The sequence below is a fragment of the Miscanthus floridulus genome, chromosome 2 (assembly GCF_019320115.1).
Source record: "Miscanthus floridulus cultivar M001 chromosome 2, ASM1932011v1, whole genome shotgun sequence".
NCBI classification, from domain to species: Eukaryota; Viridiplantae; Streptophyta; class Magnoliopsida; order Poales; family Poaceae; genus Miscanthus; species Miscanthus floridulus.
In genome coordinates this window covers 119,155,711-119,169,401 of record NC_089581.1, presented here as the reverse complement: position 1 = coordinate 119,169,401, position 13,691 = coordinate 119,155,711, and the positions used below count along the sequence as shown (strand labels likewise).

The 13,691-nt window shown below is 52.7% G+C and overlaps 1 long non-coding RNA gene across 1 annotated transcript; it reads left to right on the top strand.

Annotated features, from left to right (window-relative positions):
• The first annotated feature begins 11,913 nt into the window (after positions 1-11,913).
• Positions 11,914-13,269, top strand: LOC136539482 (uncharacterized). The gene is made up of 3 exons (XR_010779696.1): positions 11,914-11,929; positions 12,537-12,640; positions 13,145-13,269. It is a non-coding gene; the product is annotated as an uncharacterized lncRNA (long non-coding RNA).
• The last annotated feature ends 422 nt before the right edge of the window (positions 13,270-13,691 follow it).

The window sequence follows — 13,691 nt, the reverse complement described above, 5'->3', positions numbered from 1 at the left end:
AAGAGACGTGCGAGGCTCCCCGCCGCCCGTTCCCGAGGACGCCCGGTGGCGATCCGTGAACAGGGCGCGCGCCGAGGAGGAGAAGAAGAAGAAAGATGCCAAGGAGGCGAAGCGCACGAAGAAGATCCTCGCGCGTGAAAAGCTGGACGCCCGTCGCCGGCGTCAGAGGCTCGACGGTCTCCCGTTGGAGCCGTCTCCCTCGTCGTCGGTGTCGGATTCTTCGGGCGACGGCGGCGGGCGCGAGGTGGGGACGGCCTGCCTGGAACACCTCCCCGACATTAGGGAGCTGGTGCCCGGGGCGCCGGCAAGGAGCCTGACGCCCCTAGGAGGAGGTGTCCCGGGGCCGGTGGCGGCCCGTCCCGGGGCCGAGGCCGACACGCCCGAGGCGCGGGTGTCGGAGGAGCGTGCTGTCAGCCCGATGAGTTCGACGGTGGAGGTGGAGCGAGCGACGGTGGGGGCGACCCCATTGTCTCCGCGAAGGGTCGAGGAGGTGCCGGGGTCCGACGGAGGCCAGCTGGCACCGGTGGACACCGAGGCCGCGCTGCTGCCACCACCGCCGCCGTTGCAGAGGAGGCTGGCGGTGTCGAAGCGGCTGCATCCACGTTCGCGGTAAGCGTCTTTTCTGGTGGAGTCCGTAGTACTTCTTGTTTGCCCCTTGGTCGCATGCTGACCTTGGGAGTGTCTTTGCTTCCAGCCAGACGCATCTGGTGGAAGATCCTGCCTTGGCGCCCCGTAAGGCGCTCAAGGTGAACGTTAGCTCCTCCGCCCATCAGGCAGCGGAGGCGCAGGCTGGCGTGCAGCGTGGTGCGGCGTCGGGCGGGGCCATTTCGGAGGAGGCGGCTGCCCAGGAAAAGGGTGCCGAGGCGGCCGCGGAGCGAGTGGAGGAGGAGGAGCCCACGCCCCGCGATGTCGTGGGTCTTGGGGCGAAGGAGGCTGGGGCGTCCTCCATTGCCGAGGCCATTGAGGGTGAGGTCGGAGCCCCCAAGACCTCCGAAGTCAGGGCGGTGGACGCTGGGGCCACCGAGGTAGAGATGGCGGAGGCCAGAGCCCCTGGGTCCGTCGAGGCCGAGGCGATGGAGGTGGAGACAGAGCAAGTTTTGGCGCCGCCCCTGGTTCAGACAATCTCGTCTGATGATTCCTCCCAAGGGAAGGAGGCGGCGGACGTCGAGGTGGCCAGTACCGCGGAGCAACCAGTCCCAGATCCCGCCGAGGGGAGTTCGGCCCTTGCCCGGCTACGGGCCGAGCCCCGTGGGTGGAACTTCCCGCGTGTTTTCTGGCGGAACCGGGCTGACCCCGAGGGGGAGCCCGTGTTCGCCCTTGAAGATACCGCAGAGGGGGGGCGATGGGATACCCTCGAGCAGTACCGCCAACTGGCAGTGCGGTCGCTGCAGACAGCGATGACTATTATGGGACGGGACTTGCCCGGTGTCACCCAGGTACGTACTTTCCTCTCTCGTGCCGTGTTGTTTTCTCTCCGAGCCCCCTCACAGTGTGTGACGTGCGTTTTTTGTTTTGCCTCTTTAGGAGCTCGAGACCCGATCCCTTGGGAAATCGATATTCCTACGAAGGGAGAGGGATATCTGGGACCAGCTCCGGCGGCAGAAGGGCCTGCTCGCCGATGCCCAGGGGCTTTTGTCGGCGCGGAGTGCGGAAGTGGAGGACCTCCGCCTTCGTTGTGCTGACATTCAGGCTGAGTTGGCCACGGCTAAAGAGCAGTCTGCCCCTCTGGTGGCGAAGATCAAGGAACTGGAGGAGGAGCGAGACTCCTTCAGGTCTCGCGCCCAAGAAGCGACGGCCTCTGCGAAGGCCACAGCCGGGCAGCTGGGTGCGGAGCAGAGCGAGCATCAAGCGACGAAAGTCGCCTTGGCAGAGGCTACCAAGGTAGCCGAGGCCTCTCGGGTCGAGGTCTTAGCCTGGAAGAACAAGGCCGAGGGTAAGTTCCGCTGAACCATGTTCCTTGTTTCATTTGTTCCGGTTCGCGTTTGACTCCTGACCCCTCGTTGCGCCGTAGATCTGGAGAAAGAGGCTTCCCAAGCGGCTGAGGCCTCCGTCGCAGCGCAAGCGGCGCTGGATGTTGAGGTTCGGGAGCACGAGGCGCTGCGCAGCGCTGTCCGTACCGCCTGCGAGGCCCTGGACGTCGAGGAGGTCCAATCAGCCAGCTCCCTTGGGAGCCGCCTGATTGCGTTGAGCGGCCGCGTCCACGAGAGGCTCCGGGGGGCGTTGCACACGGGTGTCAAGCGCGCCCTGGCCGTCGTCTCCTCGCACTACGCCATCAACCTCGAGGCTGTCAGCGACGTCTACGTGTTGCCAGAAGATGACGAGGAGGCTGATGCGGAGGTCGTGAAGCTGTTGGAGGCGGCCGAGGCACCTGGCACAGCGCTGGCCAGTCTATTTGAAGAAGAGGTGGTCCCTACCGCGCCGGCCGTCGATCCTTGAGCTTTGACCTGGGCCAAAAGGGGCCATGTAACCGGATTGGGTTAGTTGTCATACCGTGACGTCTTTGTGGCCGTCGAGGCCTTTAAAGTATTTGCGTATGTGCGTCTTTTAACCGTTTTCTGTTCTACTTCCGAGCCTGTGCCCTCTGTCTCGATCTTGGGAACCCGCAAAGAAATCCCTCGGGACCTAAGTCGTCCTTCGGCGAAGGGTGGTGAGGGAGCTGCCGTAGCCCAGAGGCGTAGGCCGTTCTCACGACTCGACCGGCCCTTTGGCCTCCAGACAAGCTTTTGGTCTTTGGGTTTCTTGTGAGGGTCCCGTCAGAGCGCGAGAGAGTTTGGCGTAGAAACTTTTTGAAAGACCATTAATAAACGGTGTTCAGGACTTAGGGGGGGTTCCCCCTTTTTAGCCCCCGAGGGAGGCTCGGCTTTGCAGAGGCAGAGCCGAGTCTCCTTATAGCGCTATTGTGATGTCAAGCCCCTATTGATAGACAAGCTCTCTGCACAGAACTTCCTCGGAGCCTACGCTGTCCTTTGGGTGAAAAGGTGGTGAGGGAGCTGCCGTAGCCCGGAGGCGTAGGCCGTTCTCACGGCTCGGCCGGCCTTTTCGCCTTTGAGACGATCGTACGGTCCTTAGGTTCTATACAATCGACTTGTCTATAAGGGGGGGTTCCTCGAAAGATTATAACAACTAAGAGCGCTTCTTTATTGTATTTCGAGAAACAATGTAAACAACGTTTGGAAATTTAAGGGTAGAAACGACGTAGCTGTTCTATGTTCCAAGCGTTGGTGAAGATTTCGCCCTTCTCGTTGGCTAACTTGTAGGTCCCGGGCTTCAGCACTTGAGCGACGATGTACGGCCCTTCCCAGGGTGGGGTCAACTTGTGGCGGCCCTTGTTGCTCTGCCTCAGTCTCAGCACCAGGTCGCCCACCTTCAGGTCTCGGCTTTGGACGCGCCGGGCTTGGTAGCATCGTAGGGCTTGCTGGTACCTGGCTGAGTGTAGCAGCGCGACGTCTCGGGCTTCCTCCAGTTGGTCGAGGGTGTCTTCGCGGGCAGTGCGGTTGCTTTGCTCGTTGTACGCCTGTAGCCTCGGGGAACCATATTCTAAGTCAGTGGGGAGGATGGCCTCGGCTCCATAGACCAGGAAGAACGGTGTGAATCCCGTGGCTCGGCTCGGGGTATTCCTTAGGCTCCAGATGACTGACGGGAGTTCGGCAAGCCATTTCTTGCCAAACTTCTTCAACTAATTGAATATTCTTGGCTTAAGGCCTTGTAGGATCATGCCGTTGGCACGCTCTACTTGGCCATTCGTCCTTGGGTGCCCTACGGCCGACCAGGCCACCCGGATGTGGTGGTCGTCGCAGAACGTTAGGAACTTGCGACCGGTGAATTGTGTCCCATTGTCAGTGATGATGGTGTTAGGAACCCCAAACCTGTGGATGATATCCGTAAAGAACAGCACCGCTTGCTCGGATTTGATCTGAGCGATCGGACGAGCCTCGATCCATTTGGAGAATTTGTCGATAGCTACCAGTAGATGGGTATAGCCCCCGGGTGCCTTCTGCAGAGGCCCAACCATGTCCAGTCCCCACACAGCGAATGGCCATGTGATGGGGATGGTTTGGAGGGCTTGGGCCGGGAGGTGCGTCTGTCGAGCGTAGTACTGGCATCCCTCGCAGGAGCGTACTAGCTTCGTGACGTCGGCCACCGCCGTTGGCCAATAGAAACCTTGGCGGAAGGCGTTACCCACGAGCGCCTGAGGCGCCGTGTGGTGCCCGCAGACTCCTGCGTGCAAGTCCCAAAGTAAGGATTGGCCAGCCTCGGTGGTGATGCATCGTTGGAGAATACCAGATGGGCTGCGCCTATACAACTCGCCGTCGCAGAGGATGTAAGTCTTGGCGCGTCGCGCAAGCCGTCGGGCTTCGGTTCTATTAGCAGGAAGCTCTCCTCGAACGAGGCGATCAAGGAAAGGGACTCGCCAGTCCGTTCCTTGGTCGGCCTTGGGAGGCTCTGCGTCAATCGCCATGGCCTCGGGCTCGGCGGGCGGGGTCTCGGCAGCAGAGGGGGCCTCGGGCCCTGCGGTGGGCTCGGCCGATGGGCCCTCTTCCGTCGCCGAGGCGTAGTCGACGGATGGCTTGTGGAGGTCTCTGGCGAAGACGTTCAGGGGGACCAGGGTCCGTGCCGACGCCATCTTTGCCAGTTCGTCCGTGGCCTCGTTGAACTTTCGTGCAACGTGGTTGAGTTCGAGACCGTCGAACTTGTTCTCCAGGCGACGTACTATCGCGTAGTACGCCTTCATTTTGGGGTCATGGCAGCTTGACTCTTTCATCACCTGATCGACGATGAGCTGCGAATCACCCCGTACGTCGAGACGTCGTACTCCAAGTTCGATGGCGATTTGCAGGCCGTTGACGAGGGCCTCGTATTCGGCGACATTGTTGGAGGCGGCGAAGTGAAGCCGGATTATGTAGCGCATGTGTACTCCGAGGGGCGAGACCAGGAGCAGGCCCGCGCCAGCCCCAGTCTTCATCAGAGACCCGTCGAAGTACATGGTCCAGTATTCTGATTGGATCTGAATGGGTGGCAGCTGTGTGTCGGTCCATTCGGCTACAAAGTCGGACAGGACCTGTGCGGCATTCCGAGGGGTGCTCGTGAGCGGCAGCATAAGCGTTGGCATAAGAGGCGGCGGCATTTCTCAACCCAAAGGGGTATGGGGACGGTGCCGTCTCCATATTCTGCCCCGCCGGGGTCGGCTCTTCAGGGAGTGGTGGAGCGGAGCTAGATGACTGGGCATCGGCGCGAGCCACCGGCGATTTTCCTTCGTCCATGCTCAGGCCAGACAGGTCCCCAGCCAGGGACCCCGTACCAACAGCTGGCCGTAGGATATCGGCGGGGAGTGGTGTGCCGCCCCGGGTTCGCGTAGCATCGGGGTGGCATTGCTCGCGTCGTGCCTGGCGAGCGTGGCGAGAGCGGCCGCCCGGGCGCCGCCTGCGCCTGGGCTGCCGGGGTGTGACTTCATCGTCGGACGGTGGGGCTCGAGGAGTGAGGAGCACCATGTCGTACTCATGCTCTAGAGACATGAACTCTAGGCGCCCGAACCAAACTACGGTGCCGAGACGCAATGGTCGTATGTGGTCTACCATCCGGAACTTGCTAGGATGACGAAGCTGACACGTAGAGGCCCCTACCTGGCGCGCCAACTGTCGGTGTTTTGGAACCGGGGGTCCCTCAACCAACGAGTGAATTTGTGCTGCGTGCCCCTAATCCCGGATGGTGATGCAAAGAGACACAAGGTTTATACTGGTTCAGGCAATCGAGGCCCTACGTCCAGTCTGAGAGATCGATCTTGTATTCCTTGCACCGGAGTGCTCGTAGTGGGGGTTACAAGCTAGGTGAGAGAGGGAGCTAGCCCCAGGTCTCGGCGAGGGTGGCGCGGGCTGCTTGAGGCGTTGTTCCCAAGCAGCGTAGAAGTGTGTAGTTCTATCGGTGTGTTCGTCTTTCTGCCTGTTGCCCTCTCTAGAAATGGTACCGGCTACCTCCTTTTATAGCCACAAGGAGGAAGCCAGAAGTACATGAGAAGTTTGCTATTTGCTGACATGTTCTGCTCCCCGGAGCAGCGCGGCGTCGTGGGAGTTCCCGTCGGTGTCTAGTCGGTATGGTCTCCAGGCCGACGACATGCTGCGCTCCTGTACTTTTGTTGACTTGGTGAAGTGCCGAGGCCTGGTGGCTGCTGTAGTCGGTTGTGCCGAGACCTGCTGCGCTGAGGCCGTTGCGGACGGCAATGCGGGGTCTTGGCGGCCATCGTCATAGTTGATTTAGGCGGAACAGTGCGGAACGTGCGTCTACAGGATATGGTACCCTGTATTGTCAGTAAGGGATGGTAAAAAGGCGATTTGACCGTTGTCCCGTCGCTCCTGTCGCGGCGCACTGCCGATCGTGGCTTACGTAGTGGGTGCAGCTGGGCGCATTGATTGGATGCGACAGCCCGCTAGAGCGACCTTTGAGGCGGAGGCGACGAGGTTGCGGGACGAGCCCAGCCTCGAACGAGGCGGAGCATGGCCAGCTTGCCCGAGGCCCTACCGGGAGCCTCGGGCAAGGCGGAACTCGGTCAGTTCGCTGGTCCTGAGGTCACAGGAACCCAGTTCTGACTCCCCACGTCGTGTTCGTCCTTGGTGCAGGAGTTTAGGCGGCACAGTAGCTGGTAGCCCCTGCACAGTCCCATCGTGGATGGCAGAGCGCTGACGTGCTGGTCATCGTGCGATGACGTCGTAGGGAGCCGTGGCTCTGCAGATGCCGAGGCCGAGCCATCGTGGGGGCTCGGCGGACATGGATCCTCAGGCTGCCGAGCCCCTAAAGCAACTGCCGAGGCCTTGGAGGGAATTATTGGTCCTGGGTACTGATTCCGAGGCCACAGTATCCCAGACATGGCTCCCCATGCTGCGTTGCTCTCAGAGCAGGAGTTGGCAGCACAGTGAGGCATGGGCGTCAACCATATGCATAGTGGTTGGCATAGTGGCGGGTAACCCCTGCCCAGTCCTGCCTCCTGTCCCGTCGGCCATTCCTCTGTACTGTGTTGAGCATGCGGCCGACGCCAGGGGCAGCAGTTGGCTGAGGTAGTGTGACACGATGTTTTGTCAGAGGGACGGGTGAAGGAAGAGGCAGCAGAGTGCTGCCGAGCCTGCCTCGTGCGAGACGGAGGGTCGGCGGCCCGGCCGAGGCCTGCGACGAGAGGGGGTCGGCCGAGGCCTTCGGTGGGGGATCGCCCGAGGTCAGTGGTGAGGGGGCCTCGGGCGAGTCGGAGAATTGGCCGAGGCCAGCGGTGTTTGTGTTTCGATCTTTTACGAAGTCTAAGCAATCGTTTTTTGGTTCTTGCTTAGGGTACCCCTTCTCGCGGTATCCGACAGTATCCATCCCAACCACTCTACAATAGCATCGGCTCAACGGCAATTAAGCCAAAGGTCCAAATATGAGCCAACCGGCTCTGATACCAATTGAAGGGACCGTGACGCCTAAGAGGGGGGGGTGAATTAGGTAACTTAAAATTCTAACTCTAAACTATGGCCTCTTTTTCTAATCCTAGCAAAACCTATGCAATAGATAAACTATCTAGATGTGCAACTATGGTTTTGCTAGTGTGTTGCTATCTCTACCGCAAACATAGTAAAGTAAACAATGTAAATGCGGAAGATAAAGAGTAAGGTAGAGATATGCAAACTCCCATCGACGACTCCGGTATTTTTACCGAGGTATCGAGAAGCACGTAAGCTTCCCCCTAGTCCTCGTTGGAGCCCCTTGCAAGGGCCAAGCTCCTGGTCGGGTAATTCCGTGGATGGCCTCGGGCCTTCCCCACGTGCAAGTGGGTCTCCGATGTGCCTCTCGACAAGCCTCTCCCGGATGCTCCCTACCGTCTTCACTATCAAGCTTCTGGCCGAAACGCCGCGGGCCTTGTTCCCTCTGGTACACAGTGGCGGCCACACCACAAACGCAATTGGTGTGATCTCGCAAGACTTCAAGCCCCTCCGATGTACAACACTTATGCTCGCAAGCACGGGGTGGCAAGAGGTATGCAAACCTCACTAAACACTAGGCGAACACCTAGAGCAAGCGCATAAGTGGTGGTCTAATCAACCTAAGCACTTCACAAAGCACTTATGCTAATCACCTAATAAAACACTAAGCACTATGCATGTGGAGATCACTCAAATGGTGTATCAACACCCTTGGTATGTTTTCTCAGCTCCACACCCTTCAAATGGCCGGTTGGGGTTGTATTTATAAGCCCCACTGAGAAAGTAGCCGTTGGGGTCGAATTCCCGCGAGACTGCTACTGACCAGACGCTGAATCGTCCTGACCGGACGCGTCCGGTCGTCCCGACCGTTGAGCCGGCAAAATGCTGATCGGACGCTGGCCAGCGTCCGGTCGCCTACCACCGAACGCGTTCGGTCGCAGATGTGCTGCTCTGGAACCTTACTGTAATCGATCGGACACTATTGTCCTACGTCCGGTCGATTGCCGCCAGCGTCCGGTCCAGTGTCCGATCGCCTGTCTGCCGAGCCACTCGCCCAGCGCCCGGTCGTAGCGTCCGGTCGCCTGTCCAGCGTCTGGTCCTGCATTCGGTCACCACAGTGAGCTCATTTCTTCATGATCTTGCGTACGGCTTGGTTCCAATCTTCATGTTTGGACTTTGCTTGTTCTCTTGGGTATTTTTTTGTGCTCCTAAGGTCTTGCTTGAGGTGTTGATCATTGGATCATCACATCGCCTTCGTCCAAGTTACGTTTTGCACCCTATTGAACTACAAAACAAACACTTGCAAATTCATTAGTCCAATTTGGTTGTGTTGGTCATCAAACACCAAAATCCAAAGTAAATGGGCCAAGGGTCCATTTTCCTTACATGCGCCCACTCTGATGATTCATGAGCCATTTTTCTCACTACCTGCTGTCGCCGCACCGACAGTACAAGATACTTTGGTGCCAACACCTGTTGTTATTCCGTCTATGGCAACAATGAATGATGATGAGGAACCTGTTCTTCAGGATCCTATAGAACCAATTGCCACACATGAGGGGGAGCAACAACAGCTTCAAACAAAAGATGTGCCAAATGTGGAGGCCCCTAGAAAGTCTCAAAGAGTTAGAAAATCAGCTATTCCTACTGATTATGAAGTGTACAACACTGAAAAATTTTAAATAGAGGATGATCCCACCTCATTTGAAGAAGCCATAAGAAGTGATCATTCATCAAAGTGGCTTGAGGCCATGGAAGATGAAATAAAATCTATGAATGCCAATAAAGTTTGGGATTTGGAGATAATTCCTAAAGGATCCAAAACAGTAGGTTATAAATGGGTCTACAAAATAAAACTTGACTCTCAAGGGAATATAGGGAGATATAAAGTACGACTTGTGGCAAAAGACTTTACGCAAAGAGAAATGATTGATTACAATGAGACCTTTTCCCCAGTCTCATGTAAGGATTTCTTCAGAATCATAATGGCATTAGTGGCACATTACGATTTAGAATTACATCAGATGGATGTAAAGACGACATTTCTCAATGGGAACTTGGAGGAAAATGTTTACATGGCACAACCGAAAGGTTTTGTCATGGAAGGAAAAGAACAAATGTGATGCCGCCTAAAGAAATCCATTTATGGATTAAAACAAGCTTCAAGACAGTGGTACTTCAAGTTTGATCAGATAATAAGGAATTTTGGGTTTAAAGAGAATGTAGAGGACAATTGTGTCTATATAAAGTTTAACAATGGGAAGTTTATCTTTCTTGTCCTGTATGTGGATGATATCTTACTTGCTAGTAGTGATGTCAGTCTACTACTGGAGACAAAGAAGTTTTTGTCCTCAAAATTAGATATGAAAGATCTTGGTGAAGCTTCGTTCGTTCTAGGAATCGAGATTCACCGAGATACAAGCAAAGGGGTATTAGGACTGTCACAAAAGACATACGTAGAAAAGATCTTAAAGAAATTCAGTATGCACAAATGTAGTCCATCACATACTCCTATAGTCAAGGGCGACATATATGGAGATTTTCAATGCCCTAGAAACCAATATGAGATCGATCAAATAAAAGCGGTTCCATATGCTTCAGATGTCGAAAGCTTGCAATATGCTCAAGTATGCACGCGCCCTGACTTGGCATTTGTTACCGGTTATTTGGTAGATTTCAGAGCAATCCTAAAATAGAACACTAGAAATTGATAAAGAAAGTCTTGCGTTATTTGCAAGGAACGAAAGGTCTCATGATGACGTATAAAAGATCTGATTCACTCCATATAGTGGGATATTCAGATTCTGATTATGTGGAAGATGATAGAAAATCCACGTCTAGATATGTATTCACTCTCGCAGGGGGAGCTATTTTATGGAAAAGCTCAAAGCAAACCGTCACTACATCGTCCATAATGTATGCCGAGTTTGTAGCGTGTTATGAGGCAACGGGGCAGGTGAACTGGCTAAAGAAGTTCATACCCAGTTTGAAGGTGGTTGATGACATCTATATACCACTTAAGTTTTACTGCGATAATAATCCGGCAGTACAGTATGCTCACAATAATAAGTCAAGTGGTGCTGCCAAACACATTGACATAAAGTATTATGTTGTGAAAGATAAAGTCAGGGATCAAGTCATAAGTCTTGAGCATATAAGTACCGAAAAGATGCTCGCGGATCCGCTTACAAAAGGCTTACCACCCAACGTATTCAGAGAACATGTAGCCGGCATGGGTTTAAGGGAAAGCCTATAATTCCTGGACAAAAGAAGGCTCAAAGATAAGTATCTATTTCAGAACAGAGTAGTGTGTTATAGCTGTTAAATCTATCGGCAATGGAATGAACAAAAGTAAATGATATGAAAGTGAAAGATGAAAAGAGATCAAGGAATAGATTGTTAGATTGATCTCTAATCCTAACTGGACCCAACGGCCCAGTTGGGCCTTTGATTCGTGCCCTGATCGGGAGCGCCCAGCCCACCATGGCTGGAGGGCCTCTATCACATCACGCTATAAAAAGAGGTGGGGGCTGGCGGCTCTTATCACGAGGTTGACCTGAGCCAAGCTCCCCACCGATATCTAAACCCTAATCCGATCAGAGAGGGGCGCAGCCAGTGACGGGAAGCCACCAGCCGCGCCGCCTCCGGACTGCATCACCGGACTTCACTGCCTTCACCGTCGGTCGCCACTGCCCATCACCGACATCCTCTTCCCCGACCATCGCTGCCCTAGCGCAGATCGACTCCATGGCGGACGCGAGTGGATCTTCCACTGTGGTGTCAGGTTTGACACGTCCATCTTCTACTCCACCCCTCTATGTCTCTCGTTGCAATAGTAGATGTACTAGGGCTCGTGATTCTATTTAACCGCAAGTAGCCCCTCGGATCTATCCCTAGTACGATCTACGGTCCTAACAGTTGTCACCTGACATGCAACAACATGGAAGCTTTTTCCTTACCCTTATATGTGATGATAGTTTGATGTCCTTATTGCTTCATATCTGTATGCAATTATTGTACGAGTACCTTTTGTTAACTTGCCATTGTGTCATAGGATTTGGAAAATTCAGATTATTTCTGTCCGGACTGTAAATCAAACGCATGACAATTCCAGCAACTGGAAAAACTGAAGACTTCCAGTCGTTCAGAGTAAGTCGTGCACTACTCCCTAACCTATGGATTCAGAGCTACTTGAGCAAATCAGCAGTTCAGTACGTCATATACCCTTCCATGTGTGGATGCTTCACGGTTTTCTCCGTAGTCTCTGCGCAGCGTAACAGCTCCGAAACCTGTTACCTTTGCCCACGATGTTGGAGTTCAATGTAAGCTTGTTTTTTTTTTTTCATTTTCTTCAATTGCTCTCGCTTTCCCAAATTGAACTGCAAATCTTTGCCATACACATTTGTGTGCTAATAATGATTTGGTACAGATTCATCGAGCAGGTGTGCTCCGGTTGCAGGACGCTGTGTGGCTGCTGGCAGTTCAATGTGCGCATTCTTTCTTTTACTTTTTTTCCTATCTTGGCTTCTCTGTTGTAACTGATATGGTTTTCTAACCCTTTGCATTACAATCTTGAAAGACATTAAAGCAAACAGACAAGACATTGTTGGTGATGTTGAATCTATTCAAACTAGAACCTATTTAGTTTAATTTATTTAGTTTTTCCCATTCCTACAATAGATTCACAGTCAATACATGTATAGTTGTATATGTGTTTGTTCTTTCCTGTGAATGTACAAATTGGTCCTGGTTTCCTAACATTGACCAATGCATACTTCTTCCACATGCTATTCTTCGTAAATATTTGTATTCCTCATCTGACGCTTGCAACATACATGAGTAGAGCTCTTCTATAAGACCTACTAGGAATTACTGATTTTTTTACCCTACTTTCTTTCAGTTTCTTCATTTTGCATTATGCTTTGTACAGTTATCAGATCTGGTTGCAACAAAGCTTTAATAGATCTAATGCACCATGTGCCAACTGCAGACTATGTTGTATTCCTAAGATGCTGCTTCAAAATACCCATCCATTCATGGCTACAAATTTTCTGACTGTGCATGCTAATCTCATTCATTCGTTGACATATTCAGCTAGGGAAGCACACAACTTTCTACTTATGGAATTTGTGATGGCCAGAATACCCAGTAATATTCTTTAGCTGATGCATGGCTTAATTCTGATGATCTATCACAAGGTACCATGTATACCATGCTCTCACAAATTGCTGATGCCTGTACTGTTGCTCTTTTTGGAGTTCGATTTTACCATTACATCATGCTCTTTCTTATATAACCTTACCAGGTCTCCATGTTCCATTTCAACATTTGTTCCATTGATTTCGACAAGATGCCTGAACATTGTCAGCTTTACATGCTCAACTTTAGTACACCCATTTCAATGTATTTTTACAACTTGGAAACATTTCAGTCCTCAAACGTAGTAAAGCATCATTCTTAAACTAATTGAAATCCGTACACTTTCCTTTAGGGTGGAACTCAACCAGCCAGCCAACAGTGTTTTTCTCTCACAACAAACCAGCACCGGTCAGCCCAAACCAGCCCAGAAACCAACCCCGTTTGCGTCCTCCACATGTTTTCATTTCATCAGTACAGTTTGGTTGCAGCTATTAGTTTTCACTTTACCTCACGATAATGCATTTGAAGCTCTTTTTCAGTTGTATGACACTGGAATTTCACAGGAACGAAGTTTCCGAATATTTCACCACGAGTAGTTACTGAGGGTGAGTGCTACTTCATCCTCGACAGCTTTGGCATTTTTGGCAGCAACATTTAGAGAAATACGATACTGTTCTCCTCATAATGTGGAATATCACCGTGTCCTGTTTTAGGCAAATGATGATGGCCCCGTTCGGTTTACCCCATATTCGGCTTGTTTTTTCAGTCGGAACAGTGTTTTTCTCTCACAACAATTCAACCAGAACCGTATTTTTTCAGCCAGTTTCAGCCAAGATTCAGACCAGCGAACGGAATACTGCCATCAATTCTTTTTAGCACCTATGTCAGGTTTAACATTTATTCTTTATGTACTTCTTATAATAGGTACTTAACCTAAAGTATTCATATATATTTTTATAGTGTCACAAACATCAAAGATGTAGAATATAGAAGCATGTATTAAACCAATCATTGCCTTTGTTTAACCCGCGGCAACGCCCGGGATATTGGCTAGTCAATGAGCTTGTTCGCTGGTTGGTTTCTGGGCTGATAAGTTCGGTTAGTATTGGT